Below are 16,222 nucleotides of genomic sequence, written 5' to 3' on the forward strand. Positions count from 1 at the left end.
TCGCTTGTTGTTCTGTTTAGGTATCCCTCCTTTCTGTCCTGCGACTGTTCATTTGTTCAAGTGTAAAATCCAATGCTTGTGCCTCTCTTGCTCTCTTTTCCTCTCCAACCCATCCTCCTTTTTCATGCCTCCTCTCTCTGTATGTGAGTCATGGAGGGGTAAGCGGAGGGGTGGTAGGGACGATGTGAGGGGCTTTATCCCTCTCTAGGGGGTGGAGGCTGGCCAGGGAACGGGGCGGTGGATCAGGACTGTGTTTATACTACTCGCTGTAATCCAGAGAGGAGAGGAGAGGAGAGGAGAGGAGAGGAGAGGAGAGGAGAGGAGAGGAGAGGAGAGGAGAGGAGAGGAGAGGAGAGGAGAGGTGGGGCGGGCAGGGTGGAAAGCAGGAGAATAGAGAGAAAGAGGGTAGACTAGACTCCATATTTGGATTCTGGGTGAAAAATGTGCCTGTTTCATTCCGCCGTCATATTTATCAAAAACAGACAAAACCTTTTCATGTTTGATCAACAGAATCTCCAACCTCTCCTTCTCTGTATCTCTCTCTTTTTCCATCTCTCTTATCCCTCTCTCCCTCGTTTCCGGAATTTTTTGGGGGTTGTTGAAAGATGTCTGCTTTGTTTATTTGGATCTCAGTCAGAGAGAGAGTGAGGGAAAAAAGGAGGGAGGTGAGGAAGAGGGGGGGACAATGGGGCGGTTACAGAAACATCCAGCTCCAAAGAGACAGACACAGACAAACAATAAGTCTGCCAGCCAGCCACTTCAGTCTGCCGTACTCACTATCTCTCTCTCCTCCACATTTAATCTCTCTCTCTCTCCTCCACATTTAATCTCTCTCTCTCCTCCACATTTAACCTCTCTCTCACTCTCTCCTCCACATGTAATATCTCTCTCTCCTCCACATTTAATCTCTCTCTCTCTCTCTCTCCTCCACATTTAACCTCTCTCTCACTCTCTCCTCCACATGTAATATCTCTCTCTCCTCCACATTTAATCTCTCTCTCTCTCCTCCACATTTAATCTCTCTCTCTCCTCCACATTTAATCTCTCTCTCTCTCCTCCACATTTAATCTCTCTCTCACCTCCACATTTAATCTCTCTCTCTCCTCCACATTTAATCTCTCTCTCTCCTCCACATTTACTCTCTCTCTCTCTCTCTCTCTCCTCCACATGTAATATCTCTCTCTCCTCCACATGTAATATCTCTCTCTCCTCCACATGTAATATCTCTCTCTCCTCCACATTTAATCTCTCTCTCTCTCCTCCACATTTAATCTCTCTCTCTCTCCTCCACATTTAATCTCTCTCTCTCCTCCACATGTAATATCTCTCTCTCCTCCACATTTAATATCTCTCCTCCACATTTAATCTCTCTCTCTCCTCCACATTTAATCTCTCTCTCTCTCCTCCACATTTAATCTCTCTCTCTCTCCTCCACATTTAATCTCTCTCTCCTCCACATTTAACCTCTCTCTCACTCTCTCCTCCACATTTAATATCTCTCCTCCACATTTAATCTCTCTCTCTCCTCCACATTTAATCTCTCTCTCTCCTCCACATTTAATCTCTCTCTCTCTCCTCCACATTTAATCTCTCTCTCACTCTCTCCTCCACATTTAACCTCTCTCTCTCCTCCACATTTAACCTCTCTCTCTCCTCCACATTTAATCTCTCTCTCTCCTCCACATTTAATCTCTCTCTCTCTCCTCCACATTTAATCTCTCTCTCTCCTCCACATTTAATCTCTCTCTCTCTCCTCCACATTTAACCTCTCTCTCTCTCCTCCACATTTAATCTCTCTCTCTCCTGCACATTTAATCTCTCTCTCTCCTCCACATTTAACCTCTCTCTCACTCTCTCCTCCACATGTAATATCTCTCTCTCCTCCACATTTAATCTCTCTCTCTCCTCCACATTTAATCTCTCTCTCTCCTCCACATTTAATCTCTCTCTCTCTCCTCCACATTTAATCTCTCTCTCTCTGTCCTCCACATTTAACCTCTCTCTCACTCTCTCCTCCACATTTAATCTCACTCTCTCCTCCACATTTAATCTCTCTCTCTCTCTCCTCCACATTTAATCTCTCTCTCTCTCTCCTCCACATTTAATCTCTCTCTCTCTCTCCTCCACATTTAACCTCTCTCTCACTCTCTCCTCCACATGTAATCTCTCTCACTCTCTCCTCCACATGTAATCTCTCTCTCTCTCTCCTCCACATTTAATCTCTCTCTCTCTCCTCCACATGTAATCTCTCTCTCTCTCTCCTCCACATTTACCCTCTCTCTCACTCTCTCCTCCACATTTAATCTCTCTCTCACTCTCTCCTCCACATTTAATCTCTCTCTCTCTCTCTCCTCCACATTTAATCTCTCTCTCTCTCTCTCCTCCACATTTAATCTCTCTCTCTCTCTCCTCCACATTTAATCTCTCTCTCTCTCTCCTCCACATTTAACCTCTCTCTCACTCTCTCCTCCACATTTAATCTCACTCTCTCCTCCACATTTAATCTCTCTCTCTCTCTCCTCCACATTTAATCTCTCTCTCTCTCTCCTCCACATTTAATCTCTCTCTCTCTCTCCTCCACATTTAACCTCTCTCTCACTCTCTCCTCCACATGTAATCTCTCTCACTCTCTCCTCCACATGTAATCTCTCTCTCTCTCTCCTCCACATTTAATCTCTCTCTCTCTCCTCCACATGTAATCTCTCTCTCTCTCTCCTCCACATTTACCCTCTCTCTCACTCTCTCCTCCACATTTAATCTCTCTCTCACTCTCTCCTCCACATTTAATCTCTCTCTCTCTCTCTCCTCCACATTTAATCTCTCTCTCTCTCTCTCCTCCACATTTAATCTCTCTCTCTCTCTCCTCCACATTTAATCTCTCTCTCTCTCTCCTCCACATTTAATCTCTCTCTCTCTCTCCTCCACATTTAATCTCTCTCTCTCTCTCCTCCACATTTAATCTCTCTCTCTCCTCCACATTTAACCTCTCTCTCACTCTCTCCTCCACATGTAATATCTCTCTCTCTCCACATTTAATCTCTCTCTCTCTCTCTCCTCCACATTTAATCTCTCTCTCTCTCTCCTCCACATTTAACCTCTCTCTCACTCTCTCCTCCACATGTAATCTCTCTCTCCTCCACATTTAATCTCTCTCTCTCTCCTCCACATTTAATCTCTCTCTCTCCTCCACATTTAATCTCTCTCTCTCCTCCACATTTAATCTCTCTCTCTCCTCCACATTTAACCTCTCTCTCACTCTCTCCTCCACATGTAATCTCTCTCACTCTCTCCTCCACATGTAATCTCTCTCTCTCTCTCCTCCACATTTAATCTCTCTCTCTCTCCTCCACATTTAATCTCTCTCTCTCCTCCACATTTAATCTCTCTCTCTCCTCCACATTTAATCTCTCTCTCTCTCTCTCCTCCACATTTAATCTCGCTCTCTCTCTCCTCCACATTTAACCTCTCTCTCACTCTCTCCTCCACATGTAATATCTCTCTCTCCTCCACATTTAATCTCTCTCTCTCTCTCCTCCACATTTAATCTCTCTCTCTCTCCTCCACATTTAATCTCTCTCTCTCTCTCCTCCACATTTAACCTCTCTCTCACTCTCTCCTCCACATGTAATCTCTCTCTCCTCCACATTTAATCTCTCTCTCTCCTCCACATTTAATCTCTCTCTCCTCCACATTTAATCTCTCTCTCTCTCCTCCACATTTAACATATCTCTCTCTCCTTAATCTCTCTCTCTCTCTCCTCCACATTTAATCTCTCTCTCTCTCTCTCCTCCACATTTAATCTCTCTCTCTCCTCCACATTTAATCTCTCTCTCTCCTCCACATTTAACCTCTCTCTCACTCTCTCCTCCACATGTAATATCTCTCTCTCCTCCACATTTAATCTCTCTCTCTCTCTCTCTCTCCTCCACATGTAATCTCTCTCTCTCTCCTCCACATTTAATCTCTCTCTCTCCTCCACATTTACCCTCTCTCTCACTCTCTCCTCCACATTTAATCTCTCTCTCACTCTCTCCTCCACATTTAATCTCTCTCTCTCTCTCTCTCTCCTCCACATTTAATCTCTCTTTCTCTCTCCTCCACATTTAATCTCTCTCTCTCCTCCACATTTAATCTCTCTCTCTCCTCCACATTTAATCTCTCTCTCTCCTCCACATTTAACCTCTCTCTCACTCTCTCCTCCACATGTAATATCTCTCTCTCCTCCACATTTAATCTCTCTCTCTCCTCCACATTTAATCTCTCTCCTCCACATTTAATCTCTCTCTCTCTCCTCCATATTTAATCTCTCTCCCTCTCTCCTCCACATTTAACCTCTCTCTCACTCTCTCCTCCACATTTAATCTCACTCTCTCCTCCACATTTAATCTCTCTCTCTCTCTCCTCCACATTTAATCTCTCTCTCTCTCTCCTCCACATTTAATCTCTCTCTCTCTCTCTCCTCCACATTTAATCTCTCTCTCTCCTCCACATTTAATCTCTCTCTCTCCTCCACATTTAATCTCTCTCTCTCCTCCACATTTAATCTCTCTCTCTCCTCCACATTTAACCTCTCTCTCACTCTCTCCTCCACATGTAATATCTCTCTCCTCCACATTTAATCTCTCTCTCTCTCTCCTCCACATTTAACCTCTCTCTCTCTCCTCCACATGTAATCTCTCTCACTCTCTCCTCCACATGTAATCTCTCTCTCTCTCCTCCACATTTAATCTCTCTCTCTCTCTCCTCCACATTTAATGTCTCTCTCTCCTCCACATTTAATCTCTCTCTCTCCTCCACATTTAATCTCTCTCTCTCTCTCTCCTCCACATTTAATCTCTCTCTCTCCTCCACATTTAATCTCTCTCTCCTCCACATTTAATCTCTCTCTCTCCTTAATCTCTCTCTCTCTCTCCTCCACATTTAATCTCTCTCTCTCTCTCTCTCCTCCACATTTAATCTCTCTCTCTCCTCCACATTTAATCTCTCTCTCTCCTCCACATTTAACCTCTCTCTCACTCTCTCCTCCACATGTAATATCTCTCTATCCTCCACATTTAATCTCTCTCTCTCTCTCTCCTCCACATGTAATCTCTCTCTCTCTCCTCCACATTTAATCTCTCTCTCTCCTCCACATTTACCCTCTCTCTCACTCTCTCCTCCACATTTAATCTCTCTCTCACTCTCTCCTCCACATTTAATCTCTCTCTCTCTCTCTCTCTCCTCCACATTTAATCTCTCTTTCTCTCTCCTCCACATTTAATCTCTCTCTCTCTCTCTCCTCCACATTTAATCTCTCTCTCTCCTCCACATTTAATCTCTCTCTCCTCCACATTTAACCTCTCTCTCACTCTCTCCTCCACATGTAATATCTCTCTCTCCTCCACATTTAATCTCTCTCTCTCCTCCACATTTAATCTCTCTCTCTCTCCTCCACATTTAATCTCTCTCTCTCTCCTCCACATTTAATCTCTCTCTCTCTCCTCCACATTTAATCTCTCTCTCTCTCTCCTCCACATTTAACCTCTCTCTCACTCTCTCCTCCACATGTAATATCTCTCTCTCCTCCACATTTAATCTCTCTCTCTCCTCCACATTTAATCTCTCTCTCCTCCACATTTAATCTCTCTCTCCTCCACATTTAATCTCTCTCTCTCCTCCACATTTAACATATCTCTCTCTCCTTAATCTCTCTCTCTCTCTCCTCCACATTTAATCTCTCTCTCTCCTCCACATTTAATCTCTCTCTCTCCTCCACATTTAACCTCTCTCTCACTCTCTCCTCCACATGTAATATCTCTCTCTCCTCCACATTTAATCTCTCTCTCTCTCTCTCCTCCACATGTAATCTCTCTCTCTCTCCTCCACTTTTAATCTCTCTCTCTCCTCCACATTTACCCTCTCTCTCACTCTCTCCTCCACATTTAATCTCTCTCTCACTCTCTCCTCCACATTTAATCTCTCTCTCTCTCTCCTCCACATTTAATCTCTCTTTCTCTCTCCTCCACATTTAATCTCTCTTTCTCTCTCCTCCACATTTAATCTCTCTCTCTCTCTCTCCTCCACATTTAATCTCTCTCTCTCCTCCACATTTAATCTCTTTCTCTCCTCCACATTTAACCTCTCTCTCACTCTCTCCTCCACATGTAATATCTCTCTCTCCTCCACATTTAATCTCTCTCTCTCCTCCACATTTAATCTCTCTCTCTCCTCCACATTTAATCTCTCTCTCTCTCCTCCATATTTAATCTCTCTCCCTCTCTCCTCCACATTTAACCTCTCTCTCACTCTCTCCTCCACATTTAATCTCACTCTCTCCTCCACATTTAATCTCTCTCTCTCTCTCCTCCACATTTAATCTCTCTCTCTCTCTCCTCCACATTTAATCTCTCTCTCTCTCTCTCCTCCACATTTAATCTCTCTCTCTCCTCCACATTTAATCTCTCTCTCTCCTCCACATTTAATCTCTCTCTCTCCTCCACATTTAATCTCTCTCTCTCCTCCACATTTAACCTCTCTCTCACTCTCTCCTCCACATGTAATATCTCTCTCCTCCACATTTAATCTCTCTCTCTCTCTCCTCCACATTTAACCTCTCTCTCTCTCCTCCACATGTAATCTCTCTCACTCTCTCCTCCACATGTAATCTCTCTCTCTCTCCTCCACATTTAATCTCTCTCTCTCTCTCCTCCACATTTAATCTCTCTCTCTCCTCCACATTTAATCTCTCTCTCTCTCTCTCCTCCACATTTAATCTCTCTCTCTCCTCCACATTTAATCTCTCTCTCTCTCTCCTCCACATTTAATCTCTCTCTCTCTCCTCCACATTTAACCTCTCTCTCTCTCTCCTCCACATTTAATCTCTCTCTCTCTCTCTCCTCCACATTTAATCTCTCTCTCTCCTCCACATTTAATCTCTCTCTCTCTCTCCTCCACATTTAACCTCTCTCTCACTCTCTCCTCCACATGTAATATCTCTCTCTCCTCCACATTTAATCTCTCTCTCTCCTCCACATTTAATCTCTCTCTCCTTCACATTTAATCTCTCTCTCTCCTTAATCTCTCTCTCTCTCTCCTCCACATTTAATCTCTCTCTCTCTCTCTCTCCTCCACATTTAATCTCTCTCTCTCCTCCACATTTAATCTCTCTCTCTCCTCCACATTTAACCTCTCTCTCACTCTCTCCTCCACATGTAATATCTCTCTCTCCTCCACATTTAATCTCTCTCTCTCTCTCTCCTCCACATGTAATCTCTCTCTCTCTCCTCCACATTTAATCCCTCTCTCTCCTCCACATTTACCCTCTCTCTCACTCTCTCCTCCACATTTAATCTCTCTCTCACTCTCTCCTCCACATTTAATCTCTCTCTCTCTCTCTCTCTCTCCTCCACATTTAATCTCTCTTTCTCTCTCCTCCACATTTAATCTCTCTCTCTCTCTCTCCTCCACATTTAATCTCTCTCTCTCCTCCACATTTAATCTCTCTCTCTCCTCCACATTTAACCTCTCTCTCACTCTCTCCTCCACATGTAATATCTCTCTCTCCTCCACATTTAATCTCTCTCTCTCCTCCACATTTAATCTCTCTCTCTCTCTCCTCCACATTTAATCTCTCTCTCTCTCCTCCACATTTAATCTCTCTCTCTCTCCTCCACATTTAATCTCTCTCTCTCTCTCCTCCACATTTAACCTCTCTCTCACTCTCTCCTCCACATGTAATATCTCTCTCTCCTCCACATTTAATCTCTCTCTCTCCTCCACATTTAATCTCTCTCTCCTCCACATTTAATCTCTCTCTCCTCCACATTTAATCTCTCTCTCTCTCCTCCACATTTAACATATCTCTCTCTCCTTAATCTCTCTCTCTCTCTCCTCCACATTTAATCTCTCTCTCTCCTCCACATTTAATCTCTCTCTCTCCTCCACATTTAACCTCTCTCTCACTCTCTCCTCCACATGTAATATCTCTCTCTCCTCCACATTTAATCTCTCTCTCTCTCTCTCCTCCACATGTAATCTCTCTCTCTCTCCTCCACATTTAATCTCTCTCTCTCCTCCACATTTACCCTCTCTCTCACTCTCTCCTCCACATTTAATCTCTCTCTCACTCTCTCCTCCACATTTAATCTCTCTCTCTCTCTCTCCTCCACATTTAATCTCTCTTTCTCTCTCCTCCACATTTAATCTCTCTCTCTCTCTCTCCTCCACATTTAATCTCTCTCTCTCCTCCACATTTAATCTCTCTCTCTCCTCCACATTTAACCTCTCTCTCACTCTCTCCTCCACATGTAATATCTCTCTCTCCTCCACATTTAATCTCTCTCTCTCCTCCACATTTAATCTCTCTCTCTCTCCTCCATATTTAATCTCTCTCTCTCTCTCCTCCATATTTAATCTCTCTCTCTCTCTCCTCCACATTTAACCTCTCTCTCACTCTCTCCTCCACATTTAATCTCACCTTCTCCTCCACATTTAATCTCACTCTCTCCTCCACATTTAATCTCTCTCTCTCTCTCCTCCACATTTAATCTCTCTCTCTCTCTCCTCCACATTTAATCTCTCTCTCTCTCCTCCACATTTAATCTCTCTCTCTCTCTCTCCTCCACATTTAATCTCTCTCTCTCCTCCACATTTAATCTCTCTCTCTCCTCCACATTTAATCTCTCTCTCTCCTCCACATTTAACCTCTCTCTCACTCTCTCCTCCACATGTAATATCTCTCTCCTCCACATTTAATCTCTCTCTCTCCTCCACATTTAACCTCTCTCTCTCTCCTCCACATGTAATCTCTCTCACTCTCTCCTCCACATGTAATCTCTCTCTCTCTCTCCTCCACATTTAATCTCTCTCTCTCTCCTCCACATTTAATCTCTCTCTCTCCTCCACATTTAATCTCTCTCTCTCTCTCTCCTCCACATTTAATCTCTCTCTCTCCTCCACATTTAATCTCTCTCTCTCCTCCACATTTAACCTCTCTCTCACTCTCTCCTCCACATGTAATATCTCTCTCTCCTCCACATTTAATCTCTCTCTCTCTCTCCTCCACATTTAATCTCTCTCTCTCTCTCCTCCACATTTAACCCCTCTCTCACTCTCTCCTCCACATGTAATCTCTCTCTCTCTCTCCTCCACATTGAATATCTCTCTCTCTCCTCCACATGTAATCTCTCTCTCTCTCCTCCACATTTAATCTCTCTCTCTCCTCCACATTTAATCTCTCTCTCTCTCTCTCCTCCACATTTAATCTCTCTCTCTCCTCCACATTTAATCTCTCTCTCTCTCTCCTCCACATTTAATCTCTCTCTCTCTCCTCCACATTTAACCTCTCTCTCTCTCTCCTCCACATTTAATCTCTCTCTCTCTCTCTCCTCCACATTTAATCTCTCTCTCTCCTCCACATTTAATCTCTCTCTCTCTCTCCTCCACATTTAACCTCTCTCTCACTCTCTCCTCCACATGTAATATCTCTCTCTCCTCCACATTTAATCTCTCTCTCTCCTCCACATTTAATCTCTCTCTCCTTCACATTTAATCTCTCTCTCTCCTTAATCTCTCTCTCTCTCTCCTCCACATTTAATCTCTCTCTCTCTCTCTCTCCTCCACATTTAATCTCTCTCTCTCCTCCACATTTAATCTCTCTCTCTCCTCCACATTTAACCTCTCTCTCACTCTCTCCTCCACATGTAATATCTCTCTCTCCTCCACATTTAATCTCTCTCTCTCTCTCTCCTCCACATGTAATCTCTCTCTCTCTCCTCCACATTTAATCCCTCTCTCTCCTCCACATTTACCCTCTCTCTCACTCTCTCCTCCACATTTAATCTCTCTCTCACTCTCTCCTCCACATTTAATCTCTCTCTCTCTCTCTCTCTCTCCTCCACATTTAATCTCTCTTTCTCTCTCCTCCACATTTAATCTCTCTCTCTCTCTCTCCTCCACATTTAATCTCTCTCTCTCCTCCACATTTAATCTCTCTCTCTCCTCCACATTTAACCTCTCTCTCACTCTCTCCTCCACATGTAATATCTCTCTCTCCTCCACATTTAATCTCTCTCTCTCCTCCACATTTAATCTCTCTCTCTCTCTCCTCCACATTTAATCTCTCTCTCTCTCCTCCACATTTAATCTCTCTCTCTCTCCTCCACATTTAATCTCTCTCTCTCTCTCCTCCACATTTAACCTCTCTCTCACTCTCTCCTCCACATGTAATATCTCTCTCTCCTCCACATTTAATCTCTCTCTCTCCTCCACATTTAATCTCTCTCTCCTCCACATTTAATCTCTCTCTCCTCCACATTTAATCTCTCTCTCTCTCCTCCACATTTAACATATCTCTCTCTCCTTAATCTCTCTCTCTCTCTCCTCCACATTTAATCTCTCTCTCTCCTCCACATTTAATCTCTCTCTCTCCTCCACATTTAACCTCTCTCTCACTCTCTCCTCCACATGTAATATCTCTCTCTCCTCCACATTTAATCTCTCTCTCTCTCTCTCCTCCACATGTAATCTCTCTCTCTCTCCTCCACATTTAATCTCTCTCTCTCCTCCACATTTACCCTCTCTCTCACTCTCTCCTCCACATTTAATCTCTCTCTCACTCTCTCCTCCACATTTAATCTCTCTCTCTCTCTCTCCTCCACATTTAATCTCTCTTTCTCTCTCCTCCACATTTAATCTCTCTCTCTCTCTCTCCTCCACATTTAATCTCTCTCTCTCCTCCACATTTAATCTCTCTCTCTCCTCCACATTTAACCTCTCTCTCACTCTCTCCTCCACATGTAATATCTCTCTCTCCTCCACATTTAATCTCTCTCTCTCCTCCACATTTAATCTCTCTCTCTCTCCTCCATATTTAATCTCTCTCTCTCTCTCCTCCATATTTAATCTCTCTCTCTCTCTCCTCCACATTTAACCTCTCTCTCACTCTCTCCTCCACATTTAATCTCACCTTCTCCTCCACATTTAATCTCACTCTCTCCTCCACATTTAATCTCTCTCTCTCTCTCCTCCACATTTAATCTCTCTCTCTCTCTCCTCCACATTTAATCTCTCTCTCTCTCCTCCACATTTAATCTCTCTCTCTCTCTCTCCTCCACATTTAATCTCTCTCTCTCCTCCACATTTAATCTCTCTCTCTCCTCCACATTTAATCTCTCTCTCTCCTCCACATTTAACCTCTCTCTCACTCTCTCCTCCACATGTAATATCTCTCTCCTCCACATTTAATCTCTCTCTCTCCTCCACATTTAACCTCTCTCTCTCTCCTCCACATGTAATCTCTCTCACTCTCTCCTCCACATGTAATCTCTCTCTCTCTCTCCTCCACATTTAATCTCTCTCTCTCTCCTCCACATTTAATCTCTCTCTCTCCTCCACATTTAATCTCTCTCTCTCTCTCTCCTCCACATTTAATCTCTCTCTCTCCTCCACATTTAATCTCTCTCTCTCCTCCACATTTAACCTCTCTCTCACTCTCTCCTCCACATGTAATATCTCTCTCTCCTCCACATTTAATCTCTCTCTCTCTCTCCTCCACATTTAATCTCTCTCTCTCTCTCCTCCACATTTAACCCCTCTCTCACTCTCTCCTCCACATGTAATCTCTCTCTCTCTCTCCTCCACATTGAATATCTCTCTCTCTCCTCCACATGTAATCTCTCTCTCTCTCCTCCACATTTAATCTCTCTCTCTCCTTCACATTTACCCTCTCTCTCACTCTCTCCTCCACATTTAATCTCTCTCTCACTCTCTCCTCCACATTTAATCTCTCTCTCTCCTCCACATTTAATCTCTCTCTCTCCTCCACATTTAACCTCTCTCTCACTCTCTCCTCCACATGTAATATCTCTCTCTCCTCCACATTTAATCTCTCTCTCTCTCTCTCCTCCACATTTAATCTCTCTCTCTCTCCTCCACATTTAATCTCTCTCTCTCTCTCTCCTCCACATTTAATATCTCTCTCTCTCTCTCCTCCACATTTAACCTCTCTCTCACTCTCTCCTCCACATGTAATCTCTCTCTCTCTCTCCTCCACATTTAATCTCTCTCTCTCTCCTCCACATTTAATCTCTCTCTCCTCCACATTTAATCTCTCTCTCTCCTCCACATTTAATCTCTCTCTCTCCTCCACATTTAATCTCTCTCTCTCCTCCACATTTAACCTCTCTCTCACTCTCTCCTCCACATGTAATATCTCTCTCTCCTCCACATTTAATCTCTCTCTCTCTCCTCGACATTTAATCTCTCTCTCTCCTCCACATTGAATCTCTCTCTCTCCTCCACATTTAATCTCTCTCTCTCTCCTCCACATTTAATATCTCTCTCTCTCTCCTCCACATTTAATATCTCTCTCTCTCTCCTCCACATTTAATCTCTCTCTCTCTCCTCCACATTTAACCTCTCTCTCACTCTCTCCTCCACATGTAATATCTCTCTCTCCTCCACATTTAATCTCTCTCTCTCTCTCTCCTCCACATTTAATCTCTCTCTCTCCTCCACATTTAATCTCTCTCTCTCTCTCCTCCACATTTAACCTCTCTCTCACTCTCTCCTCCACATTTAATCTCTCTCTCTCCTCCACATTTAATCTCTCTCTCCTCCACATTTAATCTCTCTCTCTCCTCCACATTTAATCTCTCTCTCTCCTCCACATTTAATCTCTCTCTCTCTCCTCCACATTTAATCTCTCTCTCTCTCCTCCACATTTAATCTCTCTCTCTCTCCTCCACATTTAATCTCTCTCTCACTCTCTCCTCCACATTTAATCTCTCTCACTCTCTCCTCCACATGTAATATCTCTCACTCTCTCCTCCACATTTAATCTCTCTCTCTTTTTCCTCCACATTTAATCTCTCTCTCTCTCCTCCACATTTTATCATTACTCCCTGATTTATAGAGGTGTATTTTTGCAATATAAACCACATGTACCTTTTAAGAGTTAATAGCTATTTAAAACATGGCTTAGCCTCATACTGATGAACACAGCCCAGACGTGGTAAAACAATAATAAATCACCCATCAGCCTTGTGTATTAATGCTTTATTATGGGACAATAAAACCAAGACAGGGATGGATGGGCCTCCTTTATAAGCCCAGTCAGCATTAAACCAAGCGCTCCCTTTCAAGTGTGCTTCTCTAAGTGTGCCTCCCTTATGGCCTATCGGGTAGAAGTCTCCTTTTAGGACCCTTCCTGTTGGTTTAGAGAACACAGTTATGGCACCTCTCTCTCTCATTATTCAGGAAACAGAGAAGGTGGAGGCAATGGACTCTAAAATAGTCCCCGGGCCCTCATGAATCTGCCCAACCACCCGCTACAGCAAAGTGAAAAGAGCACGTCAGAATCACTACGCCCTATTTAATCGCCGGCCCACCTTTTCAATAAGGAGAGTCAGGCTGGGTCAGTTAGTACATGGTGGTTATGAATGTATGGGTACGTGTGTGTGTGTATGCGTTGCACACAGACACACTCTCTCACACACACACACACACACACACACACACACACACACACACACACACACACACACACACACACACACACAGCTACACCTGGGTCGGTCCCCTAGCACAGTCCTGCTTTGTATACAGCCCCTCTCTCTTCTCTGGATCAATAGTCGTTAGTTCATCAGTAGTCAATCAGTCTAATACGATTATGCTTAATAAGAGATTCCCCATCTGGAAGTAACACCCAGTATCAACACACTCTCACACACACTCACACACACCAGCGAGAGGGTAAGAGTGCATGTGTGAGAGCAAGGGAGTGAATGAGCTGTGGCTGTGAGCTTGTAGGTGTGTGTGTGTGTGTGTTTGCATCAGAGTGTGTCTGTATACGTGCATCTGTGCTTGTGTGTGTGTGTGTGTGTGCGTGCGTGCACACCTGTGTGTGTGTGTGTGTCGTGTGTGTGTGTGTGTGTGTGTGTGTGTGTGTGTGTGTGTGTGTGTGTGTGTGTGTGTGTGTGTGTGTGTGTGTGTGTGTGTGTGTGTGTGTGTGTGTGTGTGTGTGTGTGTGCTGGGTGGTTGTTATCAGAATGACACCATCCTGCTCTCTCTCTGCTCAGCCCCAGAGGATCAGTGGAGCTGCACCAGTTTCAAATGAAAATAAATGAGAGGCAGTGACCGCTACTGCCTGGGTCCCACTTTAATGAGGAAAATAACAGAGGGGAGGAGGGGGGGTGGCGAGAGAGGGAGGGGGGATAGAGGGAGGGGTGCAGGGAGAAGGTGGTTAGGGGAGGCGGAGAGTGTGAGAGGGAGTGAGAGAAAGAAAGAGGGCAGCACAGATTGGATGGAGATGGAGGGAAGGAGAGAGGGATATGTAATGAATGGAGGGTCCACAGCCAGCCGGCTTTATTTTAACTCCTCTCTGTCACCGTGGCGATGGCCAATTACAGCCGGAGCGCGCTCTGTTGCACTACAGCTGGACTGGACAGTGTTTTGGACAGCCTCTATCCTCCTACACCCATACAGGACACTGTACCACTGAATGTGTACCTATGTGGGTGTTTGTGGGGGAGGTGTGTACAGACAGTGTTTTACCCCTGCTAGTGATGTTTAACAGTGTATTACCTTCAGTAATAATATAACAGAGACACTAAGGGTCTAGCTAATACAGGATGGATTATTCCATAGTTCTCCCAGATTACTGCCAACATGGGACTACAGGTCTATGGCTAACACAACACAGGACAGTCTGGCTAGCCAAACACACAGCAGTATAGCATAGCAAGGAACAGCCAAGGCCAGCTCAGCCTTTACTGTGAAGTTTCCATGCTGTATTGTTGTTTTGAACGGTTTCTTGCGACTCAGATCATTTGAGCTCAACAATGCACAGTGTTTTCTGGTGTGATACTGTCCAGACTGTCCAGACAGCTGAGGAAGTGCAGTAAGGGGACAGGGTCAAATTAGACAGTCTCCCAGTTCAGTTTAAAGGCGTGTAGACCAGACCCCTGAGGCAGACCGGAGCTACAGTTCAGCCATCAGGGTATGAGGGTCACCCCTCAAGTCACGTGCTATTTGCTCAACAGCCAGAGACTTGTTCGGAATGTCTTAGAAAAACCTGTGTGTGTGTGTGTGTGTGTGTGTGTGTGTGTGTGTGTGTGTGTGTGTGTGTGTGTGTGTGTGTGTGTGTGTGTGTGTGTGTGTGTGCGCGTGTGTGTGTGCGTGCGTGCGTGCGTGCGTTAAACAGGTCATGGGGCATTTATTAATATAGGGAAGCAGCTTCACAGGTAGACCTACTGAACCGTACCAACCAGCCAATCAGATTGAAGGAGAGAGTCTGGACACTCTAGAACACTCTAGAACATGTTCCAAACATGAACCAGACCAATATAGATGGCTGACTGAGAGGGAGGGGGTCTGTGTTTAGAGAACAGAAATACCTCCTCTATTACTATTTAAGTTGACTTACACATCGTGTGTAGCGTTTGAGCGTTTGTCTGTCTGTGTGTAGCTGGCCTGTAGCAGGTTCCTCCCATGTCCACTTAGCCTCAATCACAGCTGCTTGCTCTCCTGCTTTATTCATGAACTCACATGAAATATTCACGTCTCAAAAACAGACACTCATCACGAGTGTAGCACGCTGTTACCCACAATCCTTTGGGTGAGAGAAAGAAGCGGAGCAGGGAAGCTGCAGCGGAAGGATGATGATTATTATTTTGGGAGTGTCTCACTTTGATGATGTAACGCTAGTGGTTATTCTGTCTTACGGAGGTGTTTGAACTGTCTGAACTCCTGCTGCAAGGTACGTTAGAGAGGTTGGTTCAGATCTATGTTAGTCCTGCGTGATGTGTTCTCCATCTCTCTCTCTCTCTCTCTCTCTCTCTCTCTCTCTCTCTCTCTCTCTCCTCTCTCTCTCTCCCCCTCCCTCTCTCTCTCTCCCTCTTACATGATGTGATCGATCTGTGTTGTTGGGCAGCTGTACCCCAGCCTGAGGTGAGAGAGTTTGGAGAGAAGGGTTGGGGGGAGAGAGCGAAGAAGGGAGACCTTGCCCTGAGCAGACGCTCGGGTGGGGGGATAAAAACACAATCAAATCAGATGTATTCATCACATACACAGTTTACAGCTAACCAAACCATCAGACCTAGCTTGCTATTATGAAAATCCAATTCAACAATACCAATACTGTTTTCAATTAGACTGTTGCTTTCAAAAGCAGCTCAAACAAAACATGTAAAAATGAACTATAGCCATTCAATTCTACCCTGCAAATATACTGTGCGTTACAGGG

At 44.4% G+C, this 16,222-nt stretch overlaps 1 protein-coding gene across 1 annotated transcript in view; it reads left to right on the top strand.

The window, feature by feature from the left end:
* Positions 1 to 16,222, top strand: part of LOC106609337 (CUGBP Elav-like family member 2) — a 123,022-nt gene that overhangs the window by 527 nt on the left and 106,273 nt on the right. The window lies entirely within an intron of this gene.

Source organism: Salmo salar, chromosome 07, assembly GCF_965601325.2.
Source record: "Salmo salar chromosome 07, fSalSal1, whole genome shotgun sequence".
NCBI lineage: Eukaryota > Metazoa > Chordata > Actinopteri > Salmoniformes > Salmonidae > Salmo > Salmo salar.